Genomic DNA, 17,859 nt, shown 5'->3' on the forward strand with positions numbered 1-17,859 from the left:
CATTACATCAGAATCAGACAACAGTTCATTGTCAACTTTAATGTCTCGTCAAACTTTCAAAGTGAAGCAGCAAAAATCATGTCGTGAAAAAAAATGCCAGCAGATTATCTGGGTACTGGTCTACAAAGGTACTGATCTTTTAGAATTATTTTTTTTAAAAAATCATTTTTTCAAACAGAAATTCGCAAGACCTAAGCATTTGGTGTTGAACACAATATTAACACAATCAAATCTGACATTTCATCTATTGAACCTGTACAATATAATGAGATCAGATGGACAATTGGCATAGTGCTCTGAATACATCTAAGCATAATACAGAGCAAAATACTGAATGGTACAGACCAGCTTGAAATACAAACATGAATTCAAAGCTTTGGGTCAGATTTTGATCACCCTACATAGATGCAAAAGTTTACACAAAAATTAAGATATCAGATACATGTTACACATCAGATGTACCCGTGCAAGAAATATGTTAATGTCAGTTAATGTAAATTCGAGACAATGGAGCATCAAGAGATGGAACACACATTGGAAGTTTTTGGCAAATTCAGAGGTAAACACAATTTCTCTGGAAGGCTATGCTTGTGAATATAGTGGAGCTCGGTATTCAACTTCGATATATCATGTGCTGTTGTGCAACCAAATAGCATAAACAATTAGAAAAGCAACTAATCTACGTGTACATTCCAAGAGATTGCATCTAAAGAAAGAAAAATAATCACCTGTACTACAAATTCAACACCATGGATACCACTGCCTTCCTGTCTGTGAACCGAGCATGCATCATGTTAATGGCTGCAATCCCATAACAAGTTTAATTCTTCAATAACAGTGAGTACATGGTCTCTTTTCTTGTGGTCGCAATGCAAAAAAGAGTATAGAATGTGCTATAATTTATACCTGGTAGCGCCTCTTGTCTTGCCTCTGCCACCGGGAAGCTCGATTTAAGCCGTTGTCGTCAGTCCGTCACCGAATCGCCGCCACGCCATGGAGAGGATCACCCACACGGCTCAGATCTGCACCACCGCCATGGAGGAGATCCGCTGCTGGGCTCCAGTCCTACACCACCGCAGGTTATGTTCATCAGCTAATTGTGACCACACTCCATCCAAAATATATTGCCAAAACAAATTGAATCACATAGTGCATTAGAAATTATAAGCTCAGGATGGCTTTATAATCAGCCCAAAACATTCATAATAGTATCATAACTGTTGTACTCTTTATTACTGTTTCTCATAATCCAAGTAGCTTCACTGGATGCTTTGTGATCTTTAAGTTAAAACCCAGTGAATGATGGAACAAGCTATCGTGCATTGCTCTGGCATGAATCACTGATCTATATTTACAAGCTATCATACAGGGAGCCATCTGATGTCCTAAAAAAAAATGGCTAAATCAGGGGTATATGGACGCACCGTTATGATTTAATCAATCCTGTCACTCAATAAGATTTTCAGAAACTTACATTTCTCTCGGTGGTTGTTGCAGTATCCCCTTCTCCCTCCAAAGTTCAACTTTTTACCTCATTTATTTTTGTTTGCAGTACAAAATAAATATATCAGCTGTGATAGTTCATTCAAGAGAGTATCCTACATTAATCAGATAAGTGAGACATATTCAGAAATGAGCTAAATATATCAGCCGAGACAGCACATTCAAGAGAGTATCCTACATTAAACCTGCTACCATAGCAGGATACCCAACTCTACTACCATATCAGCATTAGATTTACATATATCGCAGATAGAGCGCAAAGAGATACCCTAAACTCCTTTCAGTGGAACTGGTTGCATGAAGCTCCTGAAGGTAGATTACTCATAGGGACATTAGCATTTTTGCAAGTTCTAGCTAAATACTGTACAACAAACGGGAATTAAACTAACAAGAACCAGTTAAAAGTTACAATAGACCAATCAAATAATAATGAACAAAGATCAGATAAACACATTTGCGAGGAAAGGACAAGATACCTGATTACGTTTTTGCTCATCTAAGTTTAGCGGAGCAGAGCTTGTCCTAGCAGGAAATTTCTGTACAAAATTTTATTGAATTTAGGCGGATAAGTTGGGAAGCGAAAGGTGACTTAAAAAATATCTCTGCATGTTCCAAGCTGCATCAAATGGTCATAACATAAGCATACCGGGATACTATTCATTTTATACTACCAAACTTAAAGTTAAATCCCTTGGATAGTTCCCTAAGAAGAAGCAAAACAAAAGGACAAACATAAGGTGGTTAACAATGCAGCATGGCATGCGTCTCTAAAATAGGTCTGAGAAAAACAAGAAACAATACCACTGTAAGGTGCATCAACCTTGTTAGATTTATGCCTGACCCACCCTGGGTCGTATGCTCCCTTCTCTGCAGCTGTTGCCTGCCTGTTCCCCTTGATCTGTAGGTATTCTGAGCATGGATCGGAACAGATTATCATGGGTTCCATAAAAAAAAGGGCCTGAATATCTCATCTGGATCAAAATCTTCTTCGTAGTTATAGAAGTCACTTCTTCCTTGCCTCCTCCGCCTTGCAGCTCCTCACCTCATGACACTGGAATATTGCTCATTAAAATCATGGTCCTCAATGGTGCCTGTCTGATCACAAGTCTTACGCGACTGATCGTTGCTTAGGCACTTGAAAGCCTTTCTGACCAACTTGAAAGCATCATCTGCCCCAGAAGCCTTGTTCTTATCAGGATGAACCTTCAGAGACAACCTCCTGTAGGCCTTCCTAATTTCCTCCACAGAGCATCTCATCTGTACACTCTACTCCAAGAATTGCTTAGTAATCCTTCTTCCTGATATCCTGGACCACTCTAACATTCTCCTCGGTGCAACCATGATCAACATTAGAAGGACCAACATATTCTTTTGACGTTCATGGGTTTTCGCGAGCTTGGCCTTTCCTGGTCTTGCCTTGGCAAGTAACACCGTTCAAGATCCCAAACTAATCAGCCTGACAGACCTCAAGGCTTCGTCTTTATTCCCATCCATGAGTGCAATCAGCCTGCTACGATTGGACAAAATAGGACAGAAACCCAAACTATGACTACGAAGCAAGAGTACAATGTTTGTTAGGACTAATAAATATATAAAATGATTAAAGCATTAAGAAAAACAAACTATTTGGCAGATTTTCTAAAGCACTAGACCGTCACAAGAGCTGTACGAACTAAATGAAATAGAGTGCACCACTGATGAAATCAAAACAACACCAATCAAGTCATGTTTCGCATCGTTCCTCAATTGTAATCCACAATAACAGAACAGGGCTTTCGACTCACCATGGTACTACGGCCGTGGTGCGGGTGGCGGCGCGCCGGCGTCTGGAGGGGTCTGGGGATGGGAGCTGGCTGGAAGTCGGTGGTGTCGGGCTGGCTCACCACCCTCCGGTGCCTGCCATGGCCGTTGCCAAGCTTCCTGAAGCTGCAATCGAAATCCAAAAGTCTCATCAAAACCCTATCTTCCCTGCTGAGATCAAATCAACAGCACAACAGACAATCAAAATCAACCAGTAACTTGCCTGCAGTTGGATGAGAGGGGTGGCTGGCCAGAGGGCCCCTCCGCCGACTCCGCCACCGCGGTGGCCGCCGAAGCTGCTGGACCGGCCGGGTCTCCTGGCGTGCCCCTCGCCTCTGTCCCCTCGTTGGGACATAAATTTCTCTTATCTCCTTACCGATCTCCCACTCCTACGAGCTTCCCTGACCCAATCAATCACAAATCCACCACCCACCAAAAACCAATAAAACATCTGAAACATATTATAATATATGCGATAATAAAAATATATATATTCATATTCCAATTGGAACATAATAAGAATTTAATGGATCATGAAAGATATATATTAACTTTTAGATTGTGTTATCAACATCAAAACAAATATAACAATCATCATGTATAAATAACAGTAGTACTGAATAGCAAGATGAGTTATTAAAATTTGCTTTCAGATGATTCTGAACAGCTAGCCTATAACTACAAAGTTCTGCTCCGTAGTGGATCACAATATACATCAAGAACTAGATATATAGCTAAGATCACATCTAGAAATAGAATTTATCATACATTCTCTGAAACTAGGTAAAGATTTCTGGACAGAGCTATTTATCAGATTCAGAAACACAAATGAAATAGAATCTGCAAAGATTGAGTTTCACTGAGTAGTAGACCAATAGATAAAAAAGAATAGATCACAATTCTACAACTCCACCAATCACAATAGCAACAAAACCAGAACTACAGATTACTAGACGGTGCAAAAGAATACAACCAAGCCAAAGAACTCGATATACAGTGACTGCACATAGAGTCCCAACATACAACCTTCCAACTTGCCTGAGTAAACAAAGCAACAGAGACGTTTAAAAGTTCAATCTATTGTACTTAGGCTACATGCCCAATTTTCAATGAATTCATTATCATCAGAGCATACAAAAGTAAGTAACCATATTGTTCATGACAAAAAAGAGTAAAAACTCACAGTGAGAATTGATGAAAGGAGCGGACAAGAGAGACAAAGCACGACTCGAAGGTCGCAGTCCCAGAACTCCTATCACGCGCCGTTGCCGCTAGCGAGACGGAAGATGGAGATACAATGCCCTACCATACTACGACGACACGTGTGAGTGAGCCTCAATTACGTAGCTCTGGACACCACCAATTTCCTCTTCCTAGCACTAGGCACACTAGACAAGCACGAGGAGACCTCGGGCTCAAGCTTGCCGATGCAATATGAGAAGAAAGATAGTGGGGAAAACCAAAATGTGCATCAATCTGCTGTCATCAAGGGGAGTAGAGGAGAAGATAAAGGGAAAAGCCATGCACACGCACACAAAGCCTATGGAGATGACCTCGAAACGTGTGCGCTTCCCCTCCAATCGAGCGGTCCCTGTGCTAATTCGACAGCAACCAGCGAATAATAGGCAGGGCGACCGGGACCTAGGCCAAGAAAAGGAAGAGGAGGCACGGGCATACTGCAAGATTCAGCCCACAACAAAATTTCTTACATTAAAATTTCAGAAATATACAACATTCCCCACCAAATTTTAATGTTGGAAGTATTCGGTTTTATATACATGATTTGAGTAGAGTGTACCTTTCGGATTTGAACATAATATCTAGTCATATAGACTTTGGCTCGAATAGAGAGAGGAAGATTACACTTTGATCCTCTATCTTGGTGTAAGAGCTTCCATCAATATAACACTCTATACTAGGCTGCCAAGTCTTTAGCTCTCGGGTTGGATGTTAAGGTCATGTCCGAGTACTTTGATTCATGAGCGTCACCTAGAGAAGTACTCGACTTCTATACGATTGCAACCACAAAATCACACTCACATAGGTGAATTATCATAGATATCCTGTAGGACGACATCTATTTTCATACATCACTGAATTCATTAAGAGCCAACAGCTCACCCTCTCCCATAGAAGAGCAAAGCAACAAATGCGATTGATTTGCTCTTGTATCCACATAGCTTGTTTTCCTAAAGCTTAGTTCACGGGATCTCTGATCTCCTAGGATAGGTTGATACCAGTGTGAATCTTATCAATGGGTAGTAATCCTATTCATCTTGATGCTACCTGAATGACCATTCTAGCCATTCCTTTTGTAAAAGGATCTGCAAGGTTCCTTTCAGATTGAATATAATTCACATTGATTATACCCATCTCTACTGCATGCCTGAGCGACTTGAGTCGTCATTTTATATGCTTCGAAGTCTTCATATTGTCCTTCCTACTCTTCACCTTAACTAGAACGGTTTGGTTATCGCAGTAGGTGAGAATAGCCGGAATTGGCTTATCTAATATCGGTAGGTCAGGAAAGAGTTCTCTAATCCATTTCGCCTGTACAACTGCTAAGTCTAGCGCCACTAGCTTAGCCTCCATTGTGGAGCGAGTGAGGATGGCCTATTTAGATGACCTCTAAGATACAGCTCCGCCTGCTAGAGTGAAAACATATCCACTCATAGCCTTCATATCATCCGAGTCATTGATCCAACTGGAATCACTAAATCCCTCTATGACTGCAGAATGGCCAGAAAAATGAATATCTAGGTTCTTTGTCCCCGTCAGGTACTTAAGAATCCTCTCTAGTGCTATCCAATGATCATCTCCTGAGTTGAATATATAATGACTCAACTTGTATACTGCATACGAGATGTCTAGCCTAGTTGCACTAGCCAAGTACATAAGGGAACCTATCACTTGTGAATATTTTAACTGGTCTTTCCTATAGCCTACATTTTTTTTAGCTTAGCATTTGGATCATAGGACGTGACTACAGGCTTACAGTCTATCATACCAAAACGTGTAAGCACCTTGTCCACATAATAGGATTGACTTAGAGTTATCTCATTCTCGCCCTTTAGCAGCTTGATGTTTAGAATTACATCAGCTTCTCCTAGGTCCTTCATATCGAAGTTCTGAGATAGGAAAGACTTGATCTGGTTAATCATTTTCAGGTCTGTTCTAAACAACAATATGTCATCCACGTATAAACATAGAATGACACATCATCCCCTACCATAACGATAATACACACACTTATCGACTTCATTAACACAGAAGCTGACCGAAGTCAGTGTAGTATCAAACTTTTTATGCCACTACTTAGGGGCCTGTTAGAGACCATATAGGGATTTGATTAGCCTGCATACTTTATTCTCCTATCCTGTTACCACGAATCTATCTGGCTGTTACATATAAATCTCCTCATCCAACTCTCCATTCAGGAAAGCGGTCTTGACATCTATCTAATGCATAAGGAGATTATGAGAAGCTGCCAGTGCTAAGAGCACGTGGATAGTGGGTAACCTAGTAACAAGAGAATACGAGTCGAAGTAGTCTTCTCCTTCCTTTTGCGTAAAACCCTTTACCACAAATCAAGCCTTGTACTTTTCTATAATACCACTAGGTCTGTGTTTTCTCTTGAAGATCCATTTGCAGCCGACCAACTTGCAACCAACTGGGAGATCTGCTAGCTCCCAAGTTCCGTTAGTGATGATCGAATCCATCTCACTATGGACTGCTTACTTCTAGTACTCCATTCCTAGAGAAACATATGTCTTTGAAAGGTTTCATAGTTCATCATCCATGATAAAGTTGACAAAGTCACATCCCAGTGATTTTTCAATTTTTTTGCCTCTTGCTTCTCCTACGTTCCAATTCAGGAATCGGGTCAATGATACTTTGAGGAGCAGGGTCATCAACTAAAAGATCAGGGAAATCAACCTCCTTTGCTCACATAGGAAATATGTGCTCAAAGAATATCACATCCTGAGACTCCATTATCGAGTTGACGGTAATGTCAGAGACCTTAGAATAGACCACAAGAATCTATAGGCAGTACTCTGGTGTGCATACCCTAGAAAGACACGATCGACAATCTTCGGTCCTAATTTCCTTTTCTTCAATAGGAGGACATGTACTTTAGCTAAACAACCCTAAGTGCGAAGAAAGGGCAGATTACGTTTTCCCCTTTCCATCCTTCATAAGGGGTTACCTCGTGATTTTGAGGAGTGACCCTATTCAAGACATAGTTAACTGTGAGAACAGTCTAGCCCCACCATGAGTTAGCCATACTAGAATTTTGTTACAAGGCATTAACCAAGTCACAAATTGTTCGGTTCTTTCTCTCGGCTACTTCATTAGCCTGTGGTGAGTATGGTGACATAAACTCATGGATTATGCCACTTTGTTCACAGAACTTGGAGATATCCTTGAGAATATATTTCCCACCTCTGTTAGACATCAGCCTCTTTATTGTCTTCCCCAGCTGGTTTTCCACCTCGACCTTATAGATCTTAAAGTATTCTAATGCTTCATCTTTTGCTCTAAGCAAATAGATATAGCAGGACATAGTAGCATCATATATCAGAGTAAACAAGTATATTTGCCACCCTTAGTTTAAATTCCATTCATCTCACATATATTGAAATGGATCAGCTCAAGTGGCAAGGTACTTCTCCCCCCGATGGAACAAAACAGTTTGTGGGGTTGCTTAGCTTGCACACATACCTCACACTAATGGCTCTTGTCATAATTATATGAGGGAATAAGATCCATCTTGCTCAAATGCACAATTGCTTCATTATTAACATGGTACAAGCGAGAATGTCGTATATCAATATTCTTATTAGAATATGAAGAGTAGAAAATGTTTGCAGAAGTATCAAGAATAGAAATGCGTAACATGCCTCTGTAATCATAGCCTTTTCTTACAAATGACCTACACCTAGTCAACAATACTTTATTTGACTTGAAGACTAACTTTATTCTTTGCCGGCACAACATTGATCCACTGAGTAGATTGCGGGTCATGACAGGCACAAACAACACGTCCTTTAGAATAAGAGTCTTGCCTGAAGTTAGCTTCGGGCTCACTTGTCCTACTCCGCGTACTGCTGCCGAGACCCTATTTCCCATCAGTACGGATCCACCATCTACACCCTGTAGAGAAGTAAAACACATCTGATTAGCACAGATATGCTTGGTAACACCAGTATAGACCCACCAACTTACTGGTGAATTTTTCATAAAGGGCTCAGATACATACCCACTAGTGGAGTCACCTTTGTCGGTATCACCGATCGTTGCAACCGTCACATGCACTTGGGCTTTGGCTGCCTTTTGCTGCTCAGGTGTCGGCCCTTTACCCTTACGACCGCGATATCTGTTGGCCTTGTGATCCAACCTGCCTTAGACGTAGCAGACAATCTCAGGCTTCTTCTTCTTCTTCTTCATAGCATTATCCTTTGGTCCTGAAGGTCCATATTTGTTCTTTTCTTTCTTCACATTCTTCCCAGGTTGGTACTTGTCCTCGACCAGGTTGCCTTAGACTTCTCCTCGATATTTATAGTAGCAATGAGCTCATTAAGAGTCAATCTCTATTTTAAGTGCCGATGTGCAGTGACAAAGTCACACTAAGAAGTAGGCAGCTTGGCCAGAATGACATTGTCGATATATCAGGAACCGGGGGTCCCTGAGTCCCGAGGCCAGGCCAGCCGTCCGCCAAGTGTCATCATCCCACGAGGTCCCTCTTGCGAAGTGAGGAAAGTCTAAGTTCCGGGAGAAGGTGCTCGATCGGGGCCACAGTCCATGGTCCCCGAGCACCCCAGTTCCCCGATGACCCGCAGAGTCTAAGTACCGGGAAGAAAGTGCTCGGGGATGTGCCCGGTCACCCCCGAGCACCCTAGTCCCCCGACGATCAGAAGAGCTAAGTTCCGGGAGAGAGTGCTCGGGGACTGCGCGCAGCAGCCCCCGAGCGCACGGTTCCCCGAGGGCCAGTGCGAAAGTGCTCGGGGCTACACGTGGCAGCCCCCCGGGCTCTCGGTTCCCCGAAAGACCTGTGCGAAAAGTGCTCGGGAGATAGTGCTCGGGGTTGCACATGGCAGCCCCCCGGGCTCTCGGCTCCCCGAAGGTTCATACAGGGATAAGCATTCCTAGGAGAGAGTGCTCGGGGAGGTGAACAGTACCCCCAAGCACCCGTTACCCCGAAGACAGAGATAGGCATTCCCGGGAGAGAGTGCTCAGGGAGGTGAACGGTACCCCCGAGCACTCGGTTCCCCGACGACCCAGAGAGGCCCCCAAGGGGCCCACCGATGAGGTGTCCGCCCGTCAGAGGTCCAAGGCCGCATTAAATGAGCGCGTGTGGCCTGACATATCCAACTGCTCCCGCTGCAGCGTCAGTTCCTGCCATGCTTTGGCAGAGGAGCGTGGGGCTATTAATTGCACGGGTCCCGTCCCGTATCATCCGGTGTGTCTCGGGATAACATTGCCAGGATCAAGGCGTTCCGCCTGCCTCCCTGCCGTGGCAGAGGAACAAGACAGGGCGGGCATGCCGGGTGGCTCTGTGGCTGCCCGGTGGGCCTCCTCAACGGCGCCCGTTACCAGGTGTCCAAAGAGTACCAGTGCCCGGACCCTCAAATGGCGGCGTACGTGGCAGCAGTCAGGAAGCTGGAGAGGCGCTTCGATGGCCTTGAGTTGCGGTACATCCCTCGCCGCGATAAAGCTCTGGCCGACGAGCTCTCCCACCTGGCCTCCTCTCGTGCGCGCGTCCCTGCCGGAGTCTTTGAAGAAAGACTCACACAGCCTTCCGTCCTGCCTGCCGAACAGGACGAAGGGGAAACCTCGAACTCAATTCAGGGGACCCCGGCGGTGCCCTCAGTGGGAAGCCCCGTCAGGGTGCCGCCGTCCGGCGAGTGTGCTGCACTTGCTGAATGTTCTCAATATGCCTCGTGGATGTCCGATATCCGAGGGTACTTGAAGGAAAAGTCCCTTCCCGGGGATGAGGCGTCTGCCGAAAGAGTTGCTCGGCAGTCCAAACGCTATGCCATAGTAGATGGGGATCTCTACCGGCGTAGCGCAGGAGGCGTCCTCCTGAAATGCATCTCCCGGGCAGAAGGCGGCGAGCTCCTCGCTGAGATCCACGAGGGCGAGTGCGGTGGTCATTCATCGTTTCGCACGCTGGTCGGGAAGGCCTTCCGGCAAGGTTTTTACTGGCCTACAGCTCTCCAGGATGCTTCCGAGCTGGTTCGGCGCTGCAGGGCATGCCAGTTCTATGCAAAGCAGATTCACCAGCCAGCTCAGGCTCTTCACACCATTCCCCTGTCATGGCCTTTTACGGTCTGGGGGCTGGACATTCTAGGTCCATTCCCCCGATCAGTCGGGGGCTATGAGTACCTCTACGTCACCATCGACAAGTTCACCAAGTGGTCGAAGGCGGTCCCAGTCATCAAGGTGACCAAAAATACGGCGCTCCATTTTATCCGCGGCATCACCAGTCGCTTTGGCATCCCGAACCGGATCATCACCGACAATGGCACCCAGTTCACGAGTGCCCTGTTCGGGGACTACTGCGAAGACCTCGGCATCAAGCTCTGCTTTGCCTCCGTCGCTCATCCTCGGAGTAACGGGCAAGTTGAGCGCGCCAACGCGGAGATACTGAAGGGCCTCAAAACCCGGACCTATGACGTGCTCGCAAAGCACGGGAAGGGATGGGTGGACGAGCTGCCCGCCTTGCTATGGGCTAATCGGACCACGCCAAGCCGCGCCACCGGGGAGACTCCATTCTTCCTCGTCTACGGCGCTGAGGCGGTCCTCCCCTCCAAGCTCACCCTAGGCTCCCCTCGGGTGCATGCCTATTCAGAAGGTGAACAGGAGCAGCAGAGGCGCGACGACGTCGATTACCTAGAGGAGCGCCGGCGGCGTGCCGCCGTCCGGGCGGCTCAGTACCAGTAGAGTCTGCGGCGTTACCATCAGCGTCATGTCCGGGCCCAGTCTCTCGAGGTGGGGGACCTAGTTCTCCGACGCGTCCAGTCGCGTGAAGGAAGGAATAAGCTGTCCCCTATGTGGGAAGGTCCCTTCACCGTGATCGGGGTCCCGCGAGAAGGTTCTTTCAGTTGGCGACGGAAGATGGGCAGCCGCTTCCCAACCCGTGGAATATCGAGCACCTGCGCAAGTTCTACCCGTAACGGCCACGCTCGCGGCTCAGGTCAACCAGGCCGGGGGCTTCCCCCCCCCCCCCCCCGCCCAAGTTGATCGGGGGCTACCACTAATTGGGTAAGTCGCCCAACCTTGTAAAAAATTGTCAGTTCAGTGAAAATGTTAATATGCAATCGTATGTCAATTTCTTTTTTCTGGATTCCATATGTTTAATCTGTCTGGTGAGGTGCTCGGTTGTGCGAGAAAAAGTTCGCTCTCTCATTTTCCCCGCTGATAAAAGAATCCCGATCGGTATGCGTGTGGGCAGTTCCCGCTAACCTACGTCCGACGTGGTAGGCTGTGGTGTTCGGTGTCGTGGCAGGCTCCCGGGCACTACCGAGTCCCTAGGCGTTCTGGGTAATCCTATCGCTCGAGCTTCTCGAGTAGTCCGGAGCCCAGGCTCCAGGGGCGGGCTGTCGGTGCTTGGTCTGGTCTGTCATACCCGGGCGCCATCAAACTATAAGACCTCTGGGTTATGCCTCTGCCCGTTTTTGTCCACCGGTATGGGTATTCGAGAGGTCTCGGGTTGAAAATGAGAGCAGTCTATAACAAGTACCGCACTAACAGAGCGCACCAAGCAAATAAACTCCCTATTCTCCCTTAAGTCACAGGTCGACAATCAAACCAAAAGCAGCTCAACCGCGAGGGCCTTAATGCCTAGGCCGCTGCTCAGCCCTGAGGGACCGCAGGTGGTCCTACCGCTTAAGCATGAGCGGTCGAGATCACCCGCCCCCGGGCTCCTCGCGTGCCCCTTGACGCTCGGGCGCCCCGGCTGAAGGAACCAAGCCCCCGGGCACCCCGAGCTCGGAGTGCACGCTCCTCCTGGATCGGCCGGCCGAAGGGCTGACAGCTGTCCGGTGAGTGACTAAATTCAGATGAATTTGTGTTCAATAGTATTTTGTTCCCGAGTCATCCTCAGGGGCCCTCGTATTCTAATCTGCCTGGTGAGATGATCTCCTCGCGCACAAAACCCTACCGTGTGTCTACCTTTTTCCTAGAACGACAGAACGGTCCGTAGAAAGGTGTACCGTACGTGCGGTAATATCCGACCGAAGTCTTTCGTGGTGGTCGTGGTGTTCGGTCCGCTTTTAAGGGCCCCGAGCACTACCGAGTCCCTGGGTGTCCTGGGTAATCCTATCGCTCGAGCCACTCAAGTAGTCCAGAGCCTAGGCCTCAGGGACGGGCTGTCGATGCTCGGTTCGGTCCGTCTTAAGCCCGGACACCACCGAATCATGGGGACTCTTGGTCGCATTCCCGCCCGTGCGTGTCTCCGGTCTGCTGACTGAGTGGTCGCAAGGTGAAAAAGTGCTCACCGGTCATGGCGTGTTCCGTGCTGGATCGATCCATCTCCCGAGCAAGGAAGTTCGTGTCTTTGTCTCTTGACTTAGTCGATGCGGACTTACGAGGGCTCGGGGGCTGAACGCGCCAAGAAAGACGATCGGGACCACTTCGTTCTCGGGGACGGAAAGGTCGGGAACGGTCCGACTGAGTACTCCCCGGGGCTTCAAGGCAAAACCTCAGAAGAAACGCTAAGTACTCAAGAACACCGGAGTTGCGAGCCCAAAGAAAAGCTTCAATTATATTCACAAGGGGAATACAAGCATTTATAAGGGATCACTCCCATATTTACATCCAGCCAAGACAAAAATAAAAGAAGCTACTACAAAAGCCTAATCGGAGGCAGAGTCGGCGTCGGAGTCGTCTTGGCCATCCCCGTGGGCTGGCGATGGCGGCACCTCCCGCCTGAAGCAGGGCCGCCACCTCGGCAGCGGTGCTCCGAACTGCTTCCCGGGTGGCCTCTCCCTCGGCTTCGACCACTCCTTCCCGCGCTGGCTCCAGCGGGAAGTTCGAGTCTCTGCTCCGGTAGCAGGCCAGGACGTGCTCGGCCACCGCTTGGGCCAAGCCGCGTCCTTCCCGGGCGGCAAGCTCCTGGACGGCCCAGGGCAGCGCCTCGAGGCGCTCGCAGACTTGTTGAAGCCCCAGGACTTGTCGTCCGGGGCCATCGCTCTTCTCGTCCGTAACGAGTCGCCCAAGGCCGGCCCTTCTCACGGCCCGCCGCATCCGCCGGAGTACGTCCTCCAACATCTGCTTCAGGCTGACCCGCGAGACAAAGGCAGTGTCAAGCTTCTCCTTCGCGGCCCGCAGCTGCTCCTCGAGTCCCTGGCCCCCGGCCGCGCCAGAAGAGTCAGCGTCGATTGCGGGGACGGCGGCCTGCTTCGTCTGCGCCACCAGTTCGGACAAAGCCCGCTTGCAGGCGGTCAACTCTGCCTCGTGTTTGGCGTTCTCCTCCTCCCTGGTGGCAACGGCCGCCACCGCCGCGGCAGCCTCCACCTCCCGGCGGGTCAGCGAGTCTTCCCGGGCGCCCAGCTCCGCCGCCGTGATCTCGTTGTCGACCTCCCGGATGGAGACGTCCTCCTCCCACCGCCGGACATCTCCTTCAATTCCCTGGAGTTCATCTTTCCAACGTTGGAGGCTGGCGCGCGTCCGATCGACCTCGCCCTCCCGGTGGGTTAGCTCAGCCCGGAGGTCCTCCGCCGCCTTCTCGCGGCCCGCGACCGCCTCCTCCCGTTCCTGCGCCTGCGCCTCGCTGGCAAGAGCCTCGGCAGCCTGCTGCCGCGACGCCTCCACCAGGCGGGCGGCGCCTTCTCGCTCCCGCGCGGCTTTGGCACGGGTGGTCTTCAAAATCTCCCGCTCCCGCGCGACCTCCGCACGGGTATCCTCCAAAAGCTTCTGCTCTCGCGCAGCCGCCGCACGGGCCTCTTCCCGGGCGTTCGCAAGCTGCGCCCTCTCCAAGTCCAGCTGGGTGCGCTCCGCTTCAAGCTGCCCCTCCTTCGCGTCCACCGCTGCGCCCAGCCACTTGACCGCCACCTGGACGCCCTCGATCGCGGCCAGGAAGGGGTCGGCAGGCCGGTCGGGCGCCGGTGGAGCGCTGGTTTCCCCGCGATCCGCCTCTGGGGGGTTCGGGGTCCCCGAGGGTCGCCACACGATCATTCGCCCCGGGCTCGGCACGCCCGGGGTAGGTTCGACCGGAGCCGGGTGCTCGGGCGACGGCTGCGTCCCCACCTCGCCCGCCGCATCCGCCGGCCCCGGCAAGGCCACTGCTTCGACCATCATCCGCCCCGGGCTCTTCACGCCCGGGGTAGGTTCCACCGACTCCAAGGGTTCGGGCGACGGCTGTGTTCCCGCCTCGGCCGCCGCTTCCACCGTCCTCCCCTCGGCCACCGCGTCCACTGGCCCCCCCGCCATCGCCGCGCCCGCCTGCCTCGGCTCCGCCGGCTGGCTTGGCTCGGGCGCTGGCGCCAGCGCCGGCGTTCCTTCGACCTCGGCGGCGCCCATGGGTGGCCTGCAGGAGACAGACGAAGGTCAAAACCGAAGCTTAGTTCGGGCAGAGAGCGCCCAAGAGAGAGCGAAGAATGAAACTTACGCGGTCGTAGTCCCCCGGTATTGCCATTTGGCCGCCGGGAGCCTGAACTCCGGGTCCGGCAGTGCCGGCCCGGAATCCTCCCGTCTCCTCTTCCGCCGGGGGCTCGGTGGGGCCGTCGCGCGGTCTCCAGGCGCCGGGTCAGGCCCCATTCTCACGAGGCGTGGCTCCAAGACCGGGAATGCCGCTGCTGCCGATGGCGATGGCGGGGACTCCGGCATAAGGATATAGATTCGGGGGCACTTCCCCTGGTCTCCCGGCGCCGCCGTCACTACGCTGTCGGTGGTGCCCTCTTCTCCGGTGCGGCGGCTGCTGCCCGCAGCGGCTCCACCACTGGCCCGCACCGGGCTACTCGTGGCCTCCTCGCTGGCCACCTCATCCAACCCAGGGAGCTCGAGGGCCTCGGGGCTCCGGCTCCTCGGCCGGTCCACGAGCCCCTGGGCGTCGAACTCCGGCAGCTTCGCTAAGATCGCCGCGCGCTCGGGGTTAGCGCAGAGCGCCATCTCCGGCCACGGGAGCTCCGCCCGGCTCGTGTCCTCCACGCCGGTCACCACTCGGGTCATGCCCTTCAGCTCCGCTGGACCCAAATCCCAGCTTGCGCCGATTTGGGTTTCTGGTGATATCTTCGGGCCCGGTGTAGAGCCAGCACGGCCGGGCCCGCTCCCGCAGGGGCACCAGGCGGCGACGCAAGAAGTCCGCCACCACCATTAACGAGGTCAGCCCGGAGTCGTGTAGGAATCTGATGCGCTCGAGCACCGGCTCCAACCTCGCGTCCTCCGGTGGCGGCACCTCCCACGTCGACTTCTGGGGCTCCGCCGCCACTTCCGGTAGGGCAAGACGATCATGGGGGTCGACGTCGATGAAGAACCAATCCCGCCGCCACTCCTCCCATTTGCTGCGCAGCACCTGGGGGATGTACTGCTCCCCCAGGCCGTCCCGCAGCCGAAGATTGCAGCACCCCGCGACGTCCGCCGTGGAGTACCCCCTCTTCTTCCTGGCCGACCGCAGGACGAAGAAGTGTCGGAGAAGCGTCACCGAAGGCGCCACTCCCACGAACATCTCGCACAGGTGCGCGAACACCACCAGCACTACGACGGAGTTGGGGCTCAAGTGCACCAACTGGATGCCGTAGGTGTCGAGGACTTGGAGGAAGAACGTTGAGAACGGCAGCACCAGTCCCGCCGCCACGAAAGACGTGAACAAGACGATGCACCCGGGAATGGTCATCGCCGGCGAAAAGTTCACCGGCGTTACCACCGAGGCTCCCTGCTGGCCCTCGGGGACCAGCAGCTTCCTGATCTTATTCGCCGCCTCTTCATTCTTCAGGCGAGACTCCGGCAGCACGCTGTCTGGGGTCCTGTCACGGTGATTTCCTCCGGCTCTCGGCATCTTGACGGGAGGGGAGGTTGTCGGGCGGTGGAGAGGAAGGAGGAGAAGCGCTCTGATCGCCTAAAGGAGTTCTAAGGGCTCCAGAGCACGAAGAAAACGAGAGCAAGATCGCAAGATAGCGTAAAGGGGGGGGGGGCGGATCGATCCCCTCCCCCTTTTATATCTCAGAGGATTCAAACGTTTCCTGCCAACGGTGCACTCGGCGGGACGGTTTCCTCGGTCGACGCAACTGCCAGGCGAATCTCCCGCTGGTCGTGCGGCGTCAGTGGCTGCCAGGCGTATTTTCCTCGATCTGCACGGCAGCCGCGCATGCCGCCCTTTCCGTTGTCATGCCCTTCGGGAGTTGTGTGGACGCGCGTCCGCTCGTCTCCCCGTTGGGCCGTACCAGAGGCCCGGGTCTAAAGGGCCACCTCTTGAAAGCTTGCCATGTGGCGTCCACGCCAGCCTCGGCCTCGTTCGCGACGAAGGGCCCATCCGCAGTCTCCGTGCCATCGCCTGCCAATGGGCCCGGGGGCTACTGTCGATGTATCAGGAACCTGGGGTCCCTGAGTCCCGAGGTCAGGCCAGTCGTCCGCCAAGTGTCATCATCCCACGAGGTCTCTCTTGCGAAGTGAGGAAAGTCTAAGTTCCGGGAGAAGGTGCTCGGGGCCATAGTCCCTGGTCCCCGAGCACCCCAGTTCCCAGATGACCCACAGAGTCTAAGTACCGGGAAGAAAGTGCTCGGGGAGGTGCCCGGTCACCCCCGAGCACCCTAGTCCCCCGACGATCAGAAGAGCTAAGTTTCGGGAGAGAGTGCTCGGGGACTGCGCGCAGCAGCCCCCGAGCGCATGGTTCCCCGAGGGCCAGTGCGAAAGTGCTCGGGGCTGCGCGTGGCAGCCCCCCGGGCTCTCGGTTCCCCGAAAGACCTGTGCGAAAAGTGCTCGGGAGAGAGTGCTCGGGGTTGCACGTGGCAGCCCCCCGAGCTCTCAGCTCCCCGAAGGTTCATACAGGGATAAGCATTCCCGGGAGAGAGTGCTCGGGGAGGTGAACAGTACCCCCGAGCACCCGGTACCCCGAAGACAGAGATAGGCATTCCCGGGAGAGAGTGCTCGGGGAGGTGAACGGTACCCCCGAGCACTCGGTTCCCCGATGACCCAGAGAGGCCCCCAAGGGGCCCACCGATGAGGTGTCCGCCCGTCAGAGGTCCAAGGCCGCATTAAATGAACGCGCGTGGCCTGACATATCCAACTGCTCCCGCCGCAGCGTCAGTTCCTGCCATGCTTTGGCAGAGGAGCGTGGTGCTATTAATTGCACGGGTCTCGTCCCGTATCATCCAGTGTGTCTCGGGATAACATTGCCAGGATCAAGGCGTTCCGCCTGCCGCCCTGCCATGGCAGAGGAACAAGACAAGGCGGGCATGCCGGGTGGCTCTGTGGCTGCCCGGTGGGCCCCCTCAACGGCGCCCGTTGCCAGGGCGTCCACAGTGACAAGTGACCGAACGCGCGCCGCGTTTTTCCACCGCCCCAGTCACTTCGCCCAGAGAAAATGATGACGCCTTTCTCAGCCGTGGCGTCTTGGAA

At 52.1% G+C, this 17,859-nt stretch overlaps 1 pseudogene; it reads right to left on the bottom strand.

Moving 5' to 3' along the window:
- Positions 1-595: 595 nt before the first annotated feature.
- LOC133917993 (chaperone protein dnaJ 49-like) lies at positions 596-15,063 on the bottom strand (annotated as a pseudogene).
- Positions 15,064-17,859: the final 2,796 nt, after the last annotated feature.

This window comes from Phragmites australis, chromosome 5, assembly GCF_958298935.1.
Source record: "Phragmites australis chromosome 5, lpPhrAust1.1, whole genome shotgun sequence".
Classification (NCBI taxonomy): Eukaryota; Viridiplantae; Streptophyta; class Magnoliopsida; order Poales; family Poaceae; genus Phragmites; species Phragmites australis.